The sequence below is a fragment of the Mus caroli genome, unplaced genomic scaffold (genome assembly GCF_978045245.1).
Source record: "Mus caroli unplaced genomic scaffold, Mus_caroli_1 scaffold_4, whole genome shotgun sequence".
In the NCBI taxonomy this organism is placed as follows: domain Eukaryota; kingdom Metazoa; phylum Chordata; class Mammalia; order Rodentia; family Muridae; genus Mus; species Mus caroli.
The window spans coordinates 152,494,328-152,514,154 of NW_028227259.1; the positions used below are offsets into that span (position 1 = coordinate 152,494,328).

Genomic DNA, 19,827 nt, shown 5'->3' on the forward strand with positions numbered 1-19,827 from the left:
GCCCTGTGGATGGAGACGAGGCAATGTTAGCTTACAGGCCATTGTGCTAGGCTCCTCCCAGGGACCCAGCAACAGCCGTACGTCATCACCTGCCACCATGACCTGCCTCCACCAGGAGTGGCATCACCCTAGTTCTTGTGTTTGTTCATTCTCCCCCCTTTCTCTCCCCCCTTTTCTGCCCCTCCTCCTCTGCCCTCATGGCATGGCTCTGTCTGCCTCTACCTCTCCTCCAGACCCTCACTCCCTCCCTTTCCCCCAAATAAACCTCCTTTGTATTAGGTCTGTTGCATAGCATGCATGATTTCTTCGGGGGACTCCTTGGCACAGGCCCACCAGGCGCGTGTGCGCGCACGCGCGCGCACACACACACACACACACACACCCCTCTGCTGCCACAGCGCTATACTTTATAACAATCAGACTCCATGAAGACACCCCATGCTGGATATGACGAAATAAGAGGCATAAACATGGCTGGCCAAGACAGGAAGGCCTCCTGGCGATGTGCCACAGACACTATCACCTGGCCTGTCTCTCTTATCCTGAGAAAGGATGGTGGCGAGCTGGCCTGTTGGTTTTAGCTGTGAATTCCGAGTAGAGGCGTTGCTCAGGACGTGGGACTGAGGATCAAACGATGACTGCCCTATACTTTGGCACAGCATTTCCCAAGCCCAGGGCTCCTCTGGCTGTCAACACCCTCCTGTTGGGTAATGAGGAGGCTGCTGGCCACTGGGCCATTAGGGAAGCAGAAACACGTGTGACTGGGGCCAGCAGATAAAGCTCCCGAAGGAGCTGCTTCTCGTTTGATTACGTAAGCACTGAGACCAGGGTTGCCCCAGCTCAGACCCAGGCAGAACACCATCCCTATCTCCTCGTTTAATCTCTCTAGGCTTCAGGAAGGAACACCTGGACATTCTGCACCTCCATCCCTGTCCCCTGACATCACGGAGGCCACAGCAGGGACTTCATCAACAGGTACTTCGTGTAGCCTGATCCTCCCTGCAGAGCTGCCCTCCCTGGCCCCTTCCTCCTTCCCTCTTAATTCTCACTGAAAGGCCGCTTGCACAGTCACTCACATGTGACATAGGTCCCAGGCTGTGGCTCCCACGAGTGGCCTTCTGACTAAGGACGCGTGTGGTCTGCCGAACCCGATCATGTGGGCTTTCTTAACACAGCACAGACAGAACCAAGGCTGTGAACAGCCATAAATGACTGTAAGAATGTGTGAGGTTCACTGCACACACACACACACACACACACACACACATGCACACACACCTCCTCACCCCCCAACCTGTGCACCACCTGCTCGCTAGCCATACTGAAAGCTTTACCCTTCAGTGTTTTCTGATGATAACACACCATAACAATGGACTCTCCACAGCCAGTGATCCTTTTTAACTTCATAGACAATAGCTAAAGCAGTGACTTTCCCACACGTATTTATATTTTGTTTTATTAACTAATGTATTTATTTTATAAATTATTAAAGACAGGATCTATGTAGCCCAGGCTGTCCTGGAACTTGTTATATAGACCAGGCTAGGCTCAATATGTAAACCAGGCTAGACTCAATATGTAGACCAGACTGGCCCCACTACATAGACCGCCTGTCTCTGCCTCCCAAGTGCATCACCACACTCAGCTACAACAAGAGATTTTAAAAGTATATTCTCCATGACATCATTTCCTATGCAGAACCCAAACATAAGAATCAGATGGGGGGCTGGTGAGATGGCTCAGTGGGTAAGAGCACCCGACTGCTCTTCCGAAGGTCTGGAGTTCAAATCCCAGCAACCACATGGTGGCTCACAACCATCCGTAACGAGATCTGACTCCCTCTTCTGGAGTGTCTGAAGACAGCTACGGTGTACTTACATGTAATAAATAAATAAATAAATCTTAAAAAAAAAAAAAGAATCAGATGGGTTTTTTTGTTTTGTTTTGTTTTGTTTTTTTTAAGTGAGCTACTTTTATTTAAAAAGAAAAAGCCAAACAATCTCACTGGCCAGCCTTGACCTCTCCCCTCCCACACCCCCATCACACGCTCTGTTTAGAACTGTCGAGTCTAAAAAAGAACAAGCGCTGGGAATTTTAAAAAGAGCGCAAGGCTCGGCTTAGGCAGAGCACTTGCTTACCACGTCCACCAAGAGCACGGAGGGCTAAGGCTATCGGTTAGGTAAGGTTGAAATGAATGATAATGTTCTAATGCAAAAATGTCCTGGGGTGCCAACGGGCGTACAGTACCTGCTGTAAGACTTGTGGGACTTCTCACTGAGAAAGATCCGCACCTGGGGACCAAGATGCCACAGCAGAGTCCACAGTAGCTTCAGGCTCCTGCAAGGCAGAGAGAGAGGGCTGTCACACTGTGTTTGGACATCAGAGCCTCCACATCGGAGCTGTCAGGGGAGGAATGATTCCACTTAACCCTGCTGCAGGAAGCAGGTCGCCATCACTGAAGGAGTCCACGGGTGGGCACTGATGGGGCTAAGCATGGGGTGGCAGGGAGGTTTGGGAGTCACTCTCCATTTTCTGCCAGGGCATCTCATGCCTGTGACTGCTGAGACATCTCTCTGGCCTCACGACTTTTTTTTTTTTTTTAAATGGCACATTGCAACATGCCAACACTGTCTGCAGATATCCGTGGAACAGGACTGCACTGGAGTCAAAATGTAAAACACCCCGAGTCTCAGGATTTAAAAGCCCTCACAAGATGATTTCAGATCCCACCAATGGCGTCATATCCAAACGCAACGGATGCAAACGCTAAGGAAGGTAGGTGACTGTGGAGTGTGGGGTTGTACCCACCAAGCATGCAAACGGCCCTGGGGTCAACCCCCAAGACTGAGAAGAGACAAGGTTGAGCACGGGACTCTTAAGTAGCTGTTTGGGGGCGCTTGCTTTGGTCACACATTCCTGCTGTAGAATGTAAAACATTTAATGCTAAATGGAAGAGAAGGAAAAATCCGCATGCTATCCATTAATCCAAGGTGAACCTATTGGGATTAGTGGCCTGGAATGCATAGAGAGTAAATTCATTAGGACCGCTTTTCCCTAATCCAAGGAAGGCTCCAGCGGACTCATTCTAACTTGCCAGACTTGCAAATTCCTTCGTTAAAAGCAGAATAATGAAAATCCCATACACCTAATCCATGAGGAACTCAGCACCAATTATCTCATAGTAAAGCAGGCAGCATGAAATCTCCACCCTTCAAGGCCTTCAGGGGTGAGGAGGCCTGTGGACCTGTGAGGTTGTACCTGAGGCTGTGTTCTATCAACAGTAGACGCCTGGCCCGCCCAGGGGGAGTATGCTCTGCAAGTATTAGCAAGCTTGCCCCCCTGCCCAATGTATAAGTCAAAAGAAGTCAGAAGTTACATTGAATAGAGACAGGAACTCAGCAAAAGCACCTAGAGTACAGACACACACACACACACACACACACACACAAACACACAGAGCTATGCTGACCATTAGCCATTTTGAGACTATGCTGACAGGCACGCCAAAGATTCCATTCTTTTTCTTTTAAACATTTCTTGAGAATTTCATACCCAACTCCTCCATTACCCCACACACCCATTTTTAAAAAGAACCCACCAACCCCAAGTTTTGCTTCCCATATACTCCTGGGCGTGGGGCCATCCATTAGAGGGTGGCTGACCTAGGATGGGCCACACCCTAAATGAAACCTGATTCACCCTCCCTCAGAAGCCATCAACTGCCCATGTGGTTCCCCAGGTCGAGGTAAGGGCTGGTGAACCCAACCCCTTCAGTGATGCTTGGCTAGATCTTGTGCAGGCAGCCACAGCAGCCTTTGAGTCTGTGAATACAATTGTCCTGCGTGTCCCCTGCGTGTCGCTCACTCTGGTCCTCTCTCACCACTGACTCTCACGACCTTCCTGCCCAGAGGTGGCCATCCTGAAAGTGTCTGGTGGATCACAAAACCTAGCAGAATCCCCTCCACCCTTCTTGACACCTTATGCTATAGTTTCCACCTTAAATGTCCCCCAGGGGACCCTATGGTAAGGGTCATTCCTCATCCTATAGGCTACTGGGAGCTTGTAGAACTTTTAAGGGGTGGGGTCTAGTGAGGGGAGGTTAGGCCACTGAGCAGGTCTTTGAGGGAGACAGTGGGATACAAACGGCCATCGAAGGCAGATCCTTGAAGAAGACAGCAGATGCAAGCCCTTCCTCTCTCTTGTGCTGTGGAGCCAGGAGTGGGGAGTTTAGCTCCTCTCCTGTTTCTGCTGTAGAAGAAAGCTAGCTGATCAAGCCAGGAGCTAAGCCAGGACGCAGTGTCCCCTGGTTTCTACTTCAGTCCCTGCCTGGGCTTCTCTCGAGGACGGACTGTAACCAGTAAGATGAAACAGACCTGTGTCCTCCCACAGTTGCTCGTGACCCGTGTTTCTTCACAGCAACAGAAAGCAAACAAGGACAGCTACGTGTTTCTATCTACTCACCTCAAACAAGGACAGCTACGTGTTTCTATCCACTCCCCTTTGGCTGCAGTAAAATTGAAATAAAAAAGTTCTCTCAGAGACACTACCTAGACAAATACATCCAGAGGTTCTACAAGAGCAAATTTGGATGGATGGATGGGCGGGTGGGTGGGTGGGTGGGGTTGAAATTTAAAATCTCAAAAGGAAACATGGTCAACAAAGAATGGTTAGATACATGCCCTAGCCTCAGCCTTTCTATATATTATTTCTTTATTTACTTATTTACATCCCAAATGCTGTCCTCTCTCCCAGTCCCCCCTCCCATGCCCCCTCCTTTTCTCCTCTGAGAGGGTGGGTCCTCCCCTAGATATCCCTCCACCCTAGCACATCAAGTCTCTGTGGGGTTAGATGCATCCTCTCCCACTGTGGCCAGACAAGGCAGCCCTGTGTGCTGGGGGCCTCAGTCCAGCCCATGCATGCTCTTTGGTTGGTGGTTCAGTCTCTCTGAGAACCCCCAGACTCTCTTGAGAACCCCCATGGGTCCAGGTTAATTGACTCTGTCTAGCCTTAGCCTTTCATTCATTAAATCACCCCACCCATTCTGTGCCAAGATCACTGGGCTCAAAATTCGATGATTCATCCTTCAAGGAACAAAAACCTTGAGACAAAGGCTACCTCGCCCCTCAACGCTGAACACTGAAGAAGGCCAATGAAGGTCTTACCCATGGACAGAAAGCAAATGACGGCTCCAAACTGAAGAAGCTGGGGTAGGGGTGGAGGCGTTGATCTGTACCCCCTACCCACCCACCCCCGCCATACATCTGGAGATGTCTAGAGCAACCTCCCAAATACTGTGACCCTTAAATATAGTTCCTCATGATGTGGTGAACCCCCAACCATTAAATTTATATCATTTGCTTCTTCATAACTGTGATTTTTGCTATTGTTATGAATTAAAATGTAAATATATTTGTGTTTTCAGATGGTCTTAGGCAACCCCTGTGAAAGGGTGCTTACACACATACAAACACACACACACACACACACACACCAGGTCTCAGCCCACAGGTTGAGAACCACTGGTCTGTAGACCTCTTCAGTTGCCACACTAAGGAATATCAGTTAAGTAGCTGGGAGGCCAAGGATGTTGTTACTAAGCAACCTACAACGTACACTGGGCAGTGGAGAAACCACGCGGTTGGAGAAGTGCTCTATCACCTAAATTCCAAGACAAGGAAAGTACAGATAAGATCTGCAAGAGAGCTTGTATTCCCAGGAATCCAAAACCTCGTCGCTGCATCCAGTGAGAAACCTGGCTGTCCCTAAACCATGAAAGAGGAAACAAGGCTGGCGAAATGGCTCGGCGGTTAAGAGCACTGGCTGCTCTTCTAGAGGTCCTGAGTTCAAGTCCCAGCAACCACATGGTGGATCGCAACCATCTGTAACGGGTTCTGATGCCCTCTTCTGGTGTGTCTGAAGACAGCTACAGTGTACTTGCATACATAAAATAAATAAATCTTAAGAAAGAAAGAAAGAAAGAAAGAAAGAAAGAAAGAAAGAAAGAAAGAAAGAAAGAAAGAAAGAGAGAGAGAGAGAGGGAGGGAGGGAGGGAGGGAGGGAGGAAGCAAACATCTCGAAGCATAGAAAGATGAAGTGTGAACAGAGGTGCCAGCTCAGTAATGAGTCTCTCTGTAGACAGACATTGGGCAAGGTCTGTAGAATTAAGATTGCTAGGTGCCCACTCTGCCCTACAGGTCTGCCAGGTGGCTTCTAAGTTCCTGGCTGGGTATATGGTTTCTATGTCATAGATGTACGAGGCTCACAAAAAGTGACTCCATATTAAGTTCGGGCTCCACTGACATAGTATTTAAAAGTCCTCTTATGGGGCTGGAGAGATGGCTCAGAGGTAATGCGCACTGGCTGCTCTTGCAGAGGACCTGGCTTCAGTTCCCAGCACCCACATGGTGGCTCTCTCACAATTGTAACTCCAGTCCCGGAGATCTGGTGCCCTCTTCTGGTTTCTGCAGGTACTACATCCACACTCATATGCTTCTCACCATGAGTCTGAGTATTTCCAAGGCAGCCATCTTTTACCTGCAAGGAATCAGGTATGTTTGAATGGGGAGGGCAAGCTTAGCCCTCTCTCCTGGCTAACAAGCATAAACCTACCACCCAATAATTTTAAGAAAACAAGATCAGGAACCCTTAAGAGTAAAGGAACTAACTTGCCTCCTAAAAAAACAGCAACGCTCAGACTCAGAGCCAAAAGCATGGGGATAACAGAAGAGAGAGCCAGGGCATAGCATGGGGAGACATGGAAGGACAGACACACAGACTTCACATTCAGGGGCTTCCTTCCCCACACTGGTACACTCTCTCTCTCTGCTACCTCTTAATTCTACATCTGGCCCAGCAAAACTAAATCAGTGATGGTCCCACTGATAATAATAATAGGCTAGCCAATATATTAAGTCTGTAAGATGCACCAGGCCCTCATCTGAGCCCCACAGACAATCCTCCTGCGGATACAGAATGATGGGACGGGATGACGAGGCAGAGATTTGAGGAGAATTCTGGTCCCAACTTCTGATGACCAGGGAGGCAGAATGAGCTTAGCCACAATGTTTCCAACCCCAACATCTTCCCTCCTCCAGAGCACAAAGAGATGGTTAAAAATCAAAGAGCATGTCCATAAGCTCTGAGCACTACGGCAACTACAGTAAGAGACTCAGGTTCAAAGCCAGCCTGTGTTACACAGTGAGATCCTGTCACGACAGATGATTGATTGACTGATAGATAGCAGACAGAGGCAGAAGCCAGCCAGAGCTACACAAGGACTCCCTATAACGGTCTGGATTGACTGACTGATAGACAGAAATCTGTTAAGTTTGTTAGGTTTTTTTTTTTTTTAATTTAATAAATGCATTCATTCTTGGAGGATTTCTTGGAGTAAATGTCACGGGCCCACAAATGCTTTCTCTCCATGTCATTCTGTCCTTCAGCCCTGAGTGCCCACTCAGCAAGCACAGTGCTCTCTCTGCCAAACGGCTGATGAGCTACACAGATAAATGCAGCCAAGGGGAAGCCACTATTTAAAGGGATACTGCAGTCTGACTGAAGAACCATTTGATGGGTGAATAATCAGCTTTTAATTACACAATTTGTCTTTTAAAAAATAAAGAATTGTCTCATTAATGAGGCACTCGAGGGGACAGTGGCACCCACCCTGAATTTGAACGTGCAACATATCTGTTGGCCAGCCTGCAAAATACAGCCCTGGCCAGCGAAGAGGTAAGAGTCTGATGAGAAAAAGGCTATTCTTTTGTTGTTGCTATTGTGGGTTTTCTTTTCTTTCCTCTTCTTTTCATTTTATGTGTGTATTTTGCCTCTGTGCCTTATATTATGTGTGTGTTGCCTGCATGTGCCTCTGCACCACATGCATGCAGTACCCACAGAGGCCAGAAGAGGGCGTTGCATCCCATGGACCTGGAGTTGCAGCCCGTTATGAGCTGCTGGGAATCAAGGTCCTCTGAAAGAGCAGCCAGTGCTCTTAACCTGAGCCATCTCCAGTTCCAAGAGGGCCAGTCTTGACACCCGCAAATACAAAACACACACTGAGGGACACACAGATGCAATACACACACTACAAGTTACCAATAAAATGAGCAGGTAAAAGGAAGTAAGCCTGGAAAACCAGGTTTTATGACTCACGCCTCTCACCCCAGCACTCAGGAGTCTGAGACAGGAGGATGGAGAGTTTGAGGACAGTCTGGGCTACAATGCTAGACCCTTGTCTCAAAAAAAAAAAAAAAAAAAACCAACAACAACAAAACAAAACAAAACAAACCACACACAAATCAGCAAAGGAAAGGACATGGGGGAAATTAAAGGTAGACTCAAAGATCCAACCTGGAGCAGCTCAAAAGGCCTGACAAAGGCAGAGCATGCGTCTCCCAGCAGAGTGCAGTGTGGCGGCCGAAGCCCGGCTCTGGAGGCCCTATGCTACTCTTATGGATGTCTTCAAGCTGCATGTGGCTTCTCCTAACAACAGAGGCACGCTCTGACCCTACACCTGCATGTTCTCACACAGCTCAGTAATCACCTTCCACTGCCCTTTATCCCCACGATCTGCTGATGCCAACTGCCAGGACCCACATACACCGGTAGAAAACCAAGCAGATGAAAACAGGGCTCTTTTGTGAGTGTGCGGGGCAGGATTTTCCCTGTCCAATCACATTAAGGCACTGGGAGGCCTTGATTGGACAGGGAAAAGGGAGGCGGGGCTAAGAGTTACAGAGAGAAGGAGCATGGCTGGGTAGGAGGAGAAGAACCAAGATGGTTTTGGACATGCGCCCGGGTGGCATTTACCAGCCACAAGTAGCTATGATTTCTCAAGGTTAGAAATATTGGGATAAAGCTTTTATCATTATCAATTGGCTCTGAAATTATTGTATTGGCATCTTGTAAATTGTGATATTATTGATACATAAATCTGATTGGTTAACTGAGCTTTAAGAGTCATGATTCTACCAGGGTACTGGGTATTGTGTTATCAAACCGCAAGGATGACGGATCTATTTGGTTATTGGAATGTGAGACAGAGCTGGCGGGACTCCGCTGGGACATAGTGCTGTGACCCTCCAGTTCCGGTACTGGAGTGGGAACGTAGCCTGGCGGGGGTCAGAGAGTTGGCAGGCTCCATTTTTTTTTTTTTAAATATTTCCCTGCAACATATGCATGTGACCTGGGGTGGTGCCTGGGAAGGACAGTGGCCTAGGGACATGCTCAGTGGCTCTCCTGGCAGGTTGCAGGCAGATCACGCGCTATCTCCCATCATCTTACCATCCCTTGCCTTGAAACCGAGCATCCTCCCAGGCCTTGCCACACCCCTTCCTGGGCCTTTCTGTGCACCTTTGACCCAGTGCCTGCTAAAGTGGAGCTGACCCACATTTCATTCTTCGCCCCACTCGGGTGGCTCCGATCATTTCCCTGATGGCCTTGAGACTTGCAGGGATCTGAACACCTGCCTAAAGAAGATGTAAACAGTTAAACAGAAGTTTAATTCAAAACTGGCTCATGACTTAGCAACTCCACTCAAAGATATTGAGGGACTCCAGCCAGCATGGATGGCTCTAGCAGGCCTTGCCCTTTTCCTGACTCCCTCTTCCTTGCTAAAAAAAAAAAAAAAAAAAAAAAAAAAAAAAAAAGATAAAATTACATTCCTGAAGCTAGTCACCGAATCACTGAATTTCTACTCCCTTATTTGGCCATTTCCTCTTCCCAAGGCTGACCACAAAGGTCCAGCTATCAAAGTATCCGAGTCCAGCAATCAAGAGCCCCCTTTGGTTCACCTAATTAACATGCCCAATCAGAACACACCACCACATGCCAGCCCATTCTAGCACAGCCCTCCCCTCTCCGCCCCTGACAATGACACCTGCGAGGTCTGCTGCTGCTGCTTCCTCCTGAGCCAGAGGGCAGCCACTTGACTTTCTTCCTTCCTGCTTCGTAAAGGATCTCTGTGAAAATAGGTGTGTGGGGGCTGGAGAGATGGCTCAGCGGTCAAGAGCACTGACTGCTCTTCCAGAGGTCCTGAGTTCAATTCCCAGCAACCACATGGTGGCTCACAGTCATCTGTAATGAGATCTGATGCCCTCTTCTGGTGTGTCTGAAGACAGCTACAGTGTAGTCATGTAAATATAAATAAATAATATTTTAAAAAGGAAATAGGTGTTTGGGTATGGCTTGTGCCTAATCCTGGGTCGAAAGGGAAACCCCACTGTGCAGGGTGTCCTAACAGGAGTATACCCCAAAATTTATAATAGCAAAAGGTGGAAACAACCCAAATGTCCCATGCTGTGGACTGTTATCCATCTATAAAAAGTTATGAGGCACTGACCTGGGCAACAACACAGATAGGCTTGGGTAACACCTGGGCGGGTCCGTTTGTATGAAATGTCTGGAATTCAGACGGAAAGAGCAGACTGCTTGCCTGGAACTGGGGGAGTGGGGGGAGGGGGGAGGAATGAGGAGCAAACACGAGCAGGTGACGTAGGGTTGAGTAATGGAAATTGTAGAATCGCTGTGATGGGCGGATAAGCCTTGTATTCACTGGAAAACACCAAGTTTCACTCAAACTGATGAACATCACAGCACATGGGTGACATTTTAAGATGCTATTGGGAAAAAAAAAAAAAAACCCTGAGAGAATGGCTATGAGTGATCCATCCCATCATAAGAGAACCAGATAATGCCAGATAATGCTCCTGCCGGCAGAGAACTGGAAATGCTCACAATAGCAGCCCCTCTGCCACTGACTTCAGTTCTGCTGTGAGTCTAAACTCTACCTCCACCCCTCCAGATCAATGAGCGGACTCCTGCTGCAGCCCAGTAGGCACTCATGCCATGTTCACAGGGCCATTTATTACACGGAATGGCCACTCTGCTCTGAGAGAGTCAGGAACAAGAAATGAACTCCGTACATGGCAGCTTGGGCTGTTCTCTTACGGTGGGAATACAAAACCCAGTCTCAGCTCGCAGCTTGCATAGAGAGAAACGTCAGGGCACAGAATAAGGTTAAGGAAGACTAAGACATTTGCTAAATACAGCCGCATACACCGTTTCTAGGCCTTCAGCTCCAAACCGAGGGCAGAGCAGGAAGCCTTTCTTCTTAGGGTGTGTATGTGTGTGTGGTCCAGGACCTGAGAAAATGGGATGACTTGGGGAAGCAACCGTGAGGAAGATTTTTTTTCTTTTCTTTTCTTTTTAAAGTTTAACAGCAAAGCTCTGGAGGCAAGCCCAGCTCAGGGAGGCAGAGGCGAACTGCACAACAACAGCGTGTTCAGGATGTTCACAAATGGCATGGTCATTGGCTTTCAGCCGACAAGACACAAGCCAGGTGACTTCCTGTGATACTATGGGATGTGCATATGATACTAAGGAATGGATCCTGGCAGGAGGCATCAGCTGTCTGTGTCTGTTCCTTCCCACAGGTGTGTCTGGAACCACCCCTAAAGACAAATGAATTTGGGATGCAGCCTGGAGCCCACAGGTCTGAATTAAGAAGCCCTTTAAGAAGTCTGTCTGTACTGGTCCTGCAATTACCACAGGAAATCAGACAAGCATTGACAAGCCTAGGCCTTGCTGTGCTTTTTACAGATCTGCCGAGTAATTTGTTCTCCTGGAGTTAAATTGCTGGGTGGCTGTTACAAATCCTAAATGCAAAGAAAGGATGTGGGGTGAGCACCCCGTGAGCCACGTGCCTCACCGCTACCCCGCACACAGGATAGTCCTCCCTAAAAGGGACATTCCACGTGCCGGGCTGTTGGGGATTGTGAGAAGGTCCCGAAAAGCTACACAAGAAATAAAGAATGCAGTGCCTGGAAGGGTGGAAGCCAAGCTAATCTATCCCAAAACACAATCTGCGTCTCCCGGGCAATCACTGAGGTCTCCTGAAAGGAATCTGACTTTTGTTATCATTTAAATAATGTTCTCAAATCTATGGATAACGCTCAAGAGATTCGTATCTAAATTCCTGGAAGTCAGACACTGAACTCACCCAATCTAGGAGCCAGATAGCTCCTCGCTGTGAGACACTGAAAGCTGAGCCTTTAGGTAGGGCTCTGGAAACTCCAATGCCTACTTTCTAATTTACTTTGGAACTTATCAGTTATAAGAAAAATACTTGCTTAAGGGCATCTTGGGGGGAGAACAACAGTCAGAACACTTAGAGAATCCATGCTAACCGTGATCTGCTCCAGGAGTTGACAAGAAAGAGTACCTTGGGGGCTGAAGTCATGGCACAGTGGTTAAGAGCACACATTGTTCTTCCAGAGGGCCCAAGTTAAGTTCCCAGTCCTTGTAACTCCAGCTTTCGGAAATCTGACAACTCCATCTGGCCTCCGTGGGCACCCCTCACAGCCAGGGCACACACACACACACACACACACACGCACACGCACATGCACAGGCAAGCACGCATGAAGAGAGGAAGAGGAGGCAAAGGCAGGGCCCACAGGACTAAAGTGTTTAAGGTACACTCTGGCGCCCCTTCAGAAGCCAGCTGCTCAGGTCGGAGCCAGCCGGCGCCTCCTCCACCTGAGCAGCTAAAGTCATGGATTACAACCTGTAAATTGAAATAAACCCTTTTCTCCTAAGTCAGCATTTCCTCACAGCAACAAAGCAAACTAAGTCCCCAAACCTTCATCTGAATGATGCCGGCTGCTGCCCGAGGAACAGCGCCACCCACTGGGCTCAGACAACCCCAACAGCCTTCCTCCAGGAGGTCACTTCCAAATTCCACCAGACTACTAACGAGGTCCCCAGATACCTGGGCTGCCTAGCGGTTACAACCAAGTGCTACAAGTTAGCTAGCAAAACAAATAATTAGTTACATGGATGTCCCGCGTGAGTACAGGTGCCCTTGGGGAGAGAGCGAAGGTGTTGGCTGGATCTCCACCAAGGCTGGAGTTGCAGACTGTTGTATAGCATGCGGTGTGGGTGCTGGGAACTCAACACAGGTCCTCTAGAAGAACGGTAATTGTTCCAAACCACGGCGCCATCTCTCCAGACCCCCATGCTGGCAAGATATTCAAACCCATATATCTTGACATAATAATAACAAGGATTGAGTGGAAGTCAAAATCTGCGGGAATCCTCCGGGTTCCTAGTTCTCTTCCCCATTTGAAGAGGTTTCCACGCCAGAGTATGCTCTGCATGACATCAGCGCCGTCCTTTACCATGTCACTCACTCCTTAACTTGTGGGGGACCTGATTAACAGCCAACTTATAACGTGCTGTGATGACTGAGTAGCCCACATTACTTCTGTAGCACAAGAGTATTTTGTAGTTGTAGTGTCACTATACAAATATAAAGCTTAAAAACTAAACTCCTGGAACTGAAGAGATGGCTAAGTGGTTAGAGCTCTGGCCGCTCTCGCAGAGGACCTGGGTTCGGTTCGCAGCACCCACATGGTGGCTCACAATCATCTGTAACTCCACTTCCAGGGAATATGACGCCCTCTTCTGGCCACTGGGGGCACTGAACAAATGCAGCGGAGGCACACATGCAGGCAAAACCCCCATACACATAAAACCAAGCAAGCATCATGGCACATGCCTTTAGCCAGAGGCAGGAGGACCTCTGTGAATTTGAGGCCAGCCTGGTCCAAATTTTCATTTTAAAATATTTAAACATTCGGGTGCCCCGTCTCTACAGAGTAAAACAGAGGCCTGGTCTGTGTTCAAGAAGGCATGGCTCTTGCCATCGTGAATCTCAGCTTGTCACACAAGCTCATGGAACTGAGCTCAACCCCCAATCTGTAAAAGCCAATGCTGGAGAGACAGGAAGACCCAGGAGCTCACTGGTCAGGCAGCCTCATTGGGTGGAGCTGGACAGCGGTAACACACACCTTTAGTCCCAGCACTGAGGAGGTAGGGACATGCCGACCTCCCTGCTTGCAATCAGCCTGGTCTATGGTAAAGTCTCAGGCCAGCCAGGGCTATGTGGTAAGACTCTGTCTCAAGAAAATAAAAGGATAGAGAGTGGCTGAGGAAGGTGGCCAACAGCTACATTTCTACACGCATGTGCACACACCCCAGATTCACACAAACCTGCAAAGTGCCTGGGCTCTGCCTACTCCACCATGAGGCCATTTTTCTGGTCTGAACTTAGGCAAAAAAATAAAAATAAAAAAAAAATAATTAAAAAAAAATGCCCAACCAAGAGATTCGACTTTCCTCTGCCCAGGAGGTCTGGATGCTCAAAAGCCTCGTTATTTGTTTTGCCAAAGTGTGTATACACTGAATAGAAATGTTTGTTTTCCACATCCTGCTTTATGAGTCTAAAGAAAAATGACTAAAGAATTAAAGAATCATTTCAAGGACACTTTAAAAAAAAAACCCATCCTCTCCAACCTAATTGTATAAAGCCACTTCACTTCCTGCCTTTTAACTTATATTTCTGTTAACGGATCTTTTTTTTTTTTTTTCTGACCTTTACATGGGGCAATCTTGCTTCAGAAACCTCTTCAAAGGAAAAGTCAAAGTGAAATGTCACCAGAAAAGACGACAGGTGGCCAACAGCCAGGAAGGCACCCACGGCTCAGCCCGGAGGCTGTGACAGGTCTGGACCTAGGCTCAGGTGGGTGGACCAGGCACGGCAGCTGCCTGCAGACTCCAGAACGTGCCTAAGCCTGCCATCTGGCACCCAACCCTACCTCCGTCACACCTGTCCCAGTGAGCCAGCGTAGGTCCTGGGGTCCACACAAGAAGAGCCAGGAACCTTCACCCATGATAACTTACTAGATTTTCTTCACCAATAGAATAAGAGGTGCAAACCCCAAGAGGGAGGTCCTCTCCACAATACATGTGAGCAGTTACTGCGTGTGACGCACAGAAAGCAGAGATGAGTTATAGATTAATCCCTCAGAGCGCTAGTCTGGATGGCTGATAGGAATTCTAAATTTGGATGTAGAAACAATTATGTTTGCGGGGCATACTAGCGCATACCTTTAATCCCAGTGTACTGGAGGCAGAGGCAGGTGAATCTCTGAGTTCAAGACCAGCCTGGTCTATATTTCAAGTTCCAGGCCAGTCAGGAAGTACTGCGTTTTGAACTGATGCAATACCTAAGTAAAACATGTGGTTCTGCCATCTGGACTCCTTCCACAACCCTCTTTGTTCTGGATTATAATCTAGAGATCGATGGAAAGATAGTAATAAAAGCTACCGAGGAGATCAAACACGCTAAATCCTTGACCTGGCAACCGGAGGAGGCTGCTCTCGGCACTTCCAGACCATCAAGCAGAGCAAAAGACCCAAGCCAAAGGACTGCTCCAAGTGAGACACTGGCCAACGAAATCCTCAGAGGACAAAGCTGGAAGTCCACTAAAGGCTTTTCTACTGAAATAACAGAGGTAATGCCACTGTGCTGGCTGGTTTCGTGTGTCAACTTGACACAGCTGGAGTTATCACAGAGAAAGGAGCCTCCCTTGAGGAAATGCCTCCATGAGATCCAGCTGTGGGGCATTTTCTCTATTAGTGATCAAGCAGGGAGGGCCCCTTGTGGGTGGTGCCATCCCTGGGCTGGCAGTCCTGGGTTCTATAAGAGAGCAAGCTGAGCAAGCCAGGGGAGGCAAGCCAGTAAGTAACATCCCTCCATGGCCTCTGCATCAGCTCCTGCTTCCTGACCTCAGTCCTGACTTCCTTTGGTGATGAACAGCAATGTGGAAGTGTAAGCTGAATAAACCCTTTCCTCCCCAACTTGCTTCTTGGTCATGATGTTTATGCAGGAATAGAAACCCTGACTAAGACAGCCACTTTGTGCCCGCCTTCCACCCCCAACAGTGACATTCACCCTGGCAGTGCTTCCAGGATGCTCCATGCCCTTGACCATGGTCCATGACTTTGACCATGGTCCACACACATCCTGTGGTATCTGGAAGGTGCTGCTGAGCCTTTCCTGGAAAGACGTTACCAGGCAACAAGCTCTAAATCCCTCACTAATGTAAACACCCCACACTCTGCTCAGGCACCCATGTATTTTGGACCTGTCTTTCAAAACACTGTTCCTCTGAGTTTGAACACCAAGAGATCTTCCAGAGGAGAGGCGCTGGAGAGATGGCTCAGTGGTTAAGAGCACCAACTGCTCTTCCAGAGGTCCTGAGTTCAATTCTCAGCAACCACGTGGTGGCTCACAACCATCTGTAATGGGATTTTTTTTTTTTAAGCATAAGTCTAAGGTAACTATGCCCTGAATGTAGCATCATTATGTTCCAAGTGTAACTAAAAAGAAAACTCCCAAATCACTAAAGTTATTCTAGGTTCTAGGTGGTAGTAAGCATACTGGGCTTTACTTAACCAACTGTTGTCAAGGAGGGGTTGGGGGAGATATGAAAAATATAGTCACCACAAATTTAACTGGGCACCTAGTATTTTAACTTGATGTATGTTGTTGGCAGCCCTGGTCTCACTCCACCTTGCGAGGCCTAGACCCTGAGCCGGCGGTGGCAGCTGCCTCCTGCAAAGGCACGTTCCCCAGATCAAGAGAGTGACCAACAGCTTCCTCTTTTAACTGGTGGGGCTGGAGGGAGGCGCTACACACCTGGTAGAGGAGCCTAGCGAATCAGCCCAGGAAGGAATAGCCAATCACACAAATTACTTCAGAAACACAAAGGAGGGTAGGGGCAAAGCAAAGGAGGGTGGATCAGAAAAAGGAGCTAAGAAAGGTTGCCACCATGCATCGGCTGCGTGTTTAAAGGGATGAAAGTCATTGCCACAATGTGTCACTCCCGAGAGCTCACTTGATCTACGGAAATGGGGTGCACACCAACTGCTTGTGTTATCACAGTTATCCACAGAACCCCCGAGAAGGACGTATGGCCACCAGGGGCAGACATTTGCTAGCTAAGAGCGTCACCTTGGGGCACTGTATCGCTGATTTTTCCTCATCACTGACAAAAATCCCCTAATGGAAGCAATTTAAGGATGAATGGTTTTTTGGCACATGACTTGGGGGTGCAGTTCATCATAGTGGGGAAGCCATGGTGGCAAGAATGGAAGGTGAGGGTCAGAGTCCATAGCTGGGAGGCAAAGAGCATTTTAATTGTATTTTATGTGTTTGGCCTGAGTATGTCTGGGCACCCTGTGCATGCAATGCCTGTGGAGGCCAGCAGAGGGTGTTGGACCACTGGAACTGGAGTTACAGACCTTTATGAACTGCTGTGTAGGAGCTGGGAATTGAACCCAGGTCCTCTGCAAGAGCAAGCGACCAGTGCTTTTTTTTTTTTTTTTTTTTGGTGGTTTTTCAAGACAGGGTTTCTCTGTGTGTAGCAGCTCTGGCTGTCCTGGAACTCAAGTTTGAAGACCAGGCTGGCCTCGAACCCACGGATATCCACCTGCCTCTGCCTCCTGAGTGCAGGCACCACCAACAGTGTCCTTAATCTCAGAGCTACCTCGTCCTTTCTTTCCCAGTTATTCAGTCAGGACCCCAGGTCACAGGATGCTGCCACCCACATCTAGGGTGAGTCTTCCCTCAGCAGCTAAACCTTCCCAGAAATAAATGCCCTTCACGAGTACATGTCTCTTAGGTGATTCGAGGTCCAGTCAAGCTGGTGGTGACCAACAGTCACAGACTCTTCACCAACACCTGCTGCCGTAATGAACACAGGAATGGATGCTGGGCTCCTTAGGAGGGGAGGTCTGGAAACACGACACCTGACAAACTATAAGTTAACCCACCTCCAAGGACTCCTGGAAGAATTACGTTCTTGCTAAGGTTTATCTGCAGTACAAACCCCAAGCACCTATAAATAAAAAAACCAAACAAACAGAACTCCTGCTCACCATACCTGAGGAGTAAGATCCTCGGAGATAAAGGAAGAGCAAAGCAGGAGGCCAGCCCCATCCCCCTCATCCCCACCCCCACCCAAGCTGGTCATAGCTGCCTCCTCTTCCTCTTTACCTGAAGGGCACAGTGGTTTTTAAGTTGGGGCAGCAGGTGTGTCCAACCAAGTAAACATCAAAGGACACTTCAATTTTTCTTTGTATTTATGTTTTTATTCAGCCCACGCCAAGATCTCTTGATCTTCCGTTGGAAGGATTCCCAGCAACGCCTCACGGAGACAGTGATGTGCCGAAGGGGAAAGGAGGAAGGGGAGAAAGGGGGAGGGGGCTAGAGGAGGACGGAGTTTTAAGTGAGATAATGCTTTATACCGTGGTCAAGCCCCAGAGTATTCTCCATTTGTTTTGCTTTCCTTCTTCTCTGGAGACAACATCTCAGAGTACAGCCCTGACAACTCTCTATGTAGACCAGGCTAGCCTTGAACTCACAGAAATGGGGCTTCTCCAGAAGTTCTGGGATTAAAGGTGTGTTCCACCTCTCAATTTATATATAAATAGATAGATAGATAGATAGATAAGACATCTTTAGCTCGCCAGCATTGGAGAGGCAGAGAGGCAGACAGATCTCTGTGAGTTCAAAGCCAGTCTGATCTACACAGCAAGTTCCAAGACAGCCAGAGCTACACAATAGAGAGACCCCCTGTCTCAAAAAGACAAAAGAAAAGACACCTTTGCGTGTTTCTTTTTTTTTTTTTTAAAGATTTATTTATTTATTTTATGTATGTGAGCACACTGTAGCTGTACAGATGGTTGTGAGCCTTCAGGTGGTTGCTGGGAATTGAATTTTTAGGACCTCTCTGCTCACTCCGGGGTTGGCCCAGCTCGCTCTGGTCAACTCTGCTTGCGTAGTCCCTGATCGCTCCAGCCCAAAGATTCATCCATTATTATACTTAAGTACACTGTAGCTGTCTTTAGACACACCAGAAGAGGGCATCAGATCCCATTACAGATGGTTGTGAGCCACCATGTGGTTGCTGGATCTTGAACTCAGGACCTTTGAAAGAGCAGTCAGTGCTCTTACCTGCTGAGCCACCACACCAACCCCTGCATGTTTCCTTACTATGAACTGTGTAGTCTCCTAAAGAATTTAGAATATAGGAACAAACAGAGCTGAGGACGATGAAGCAAAGATTTGGCAAACACCAGCTGGCACAAAACTAACCAGCCACAATCTGCGTCCTATGTTCTCGGGTGTCTGTGACAGCTGTTTCGTGCTGGACAGGTGAGTCTCCATGCAGACTAATGAGTGAGGTTTTCATATGGTGGCCTGGAAAGCTGACATCCCAAATGCATCTCTATGCTCACAGTCAGGAGCTGCCCGCCACCTCTCTCCTCTCGGCCTATACCAACACGCCTACGCTGTGAGGCCGGAGACAGGGCCCCATGTCTATTAATAATTTTCACCAGCTATTAAAGCTTAGCTTACACTGTACTCGCATGAATGCACCTGGACTTGCAGGACACAGCTTTCTGCAGGTGAAGACGAGACATTTTCTAACAGCGGGGACCTAGTTAACGCAAGCAGCACGCTCTCCAAACTGGGGACTGTCACTTGTCCTCTGTCACTGCTTCTCAGGGCCGCAGATTCGCCCCTTGTCTCTGACACCAGGGTTGACACTGGGAGCAAATGTTCTGAAGGCCCGTTTGTTGCCCCTTTAAATAGATAGGCCTGTCTCTGCCCTAGCAGGGGAACCTAGGAGAGGGAAGAGCGCCTGGAAGGCTTTCAAAACAACCAAAGCACCATTCAAACTGAAATAGAGGCGCTGGAGAGATGGCGCAGCCATCAAGAGCACTGGTTGCCCTTCCAGAGGACTCGGGTTCAATTCCCAGCATCCACATGGTGGCTCACGGTCATCTGTAACTCCAGGTCCAGAGGATCTGATGCCTGCCTCTGACTTCTGAGGGCACCAAGCATGAACTTGTTATGTGTGTGCCCAAGAGCGCACATGCACACACACACACACTCATACAAAACACTTGCACATA

At 48.4% G+C, this 19,827-nt stretch overlaps 1 protein-coding gene across 1 annotated transcript in view; it reads right to left on the reverse strand.

The window, feature by feature from the left end:
- Positions 1-19,827, reverse strand: part of Slc7a1 (solute carrier family 7 member 1) — a 72,903-nt gene that overhangs the window by 35,983 nt on the left and 17,093 nt on the right. The window contains exon 2 of the mRNA XM_021162329.3: positions 2,248-2,337. The gene's annotated coding sequence lies outside the window, so the exon portion shown is untranslated. The remainder of the gene's footprint in view (positions 1-2,247; positions 2,338-19,827) is intronic.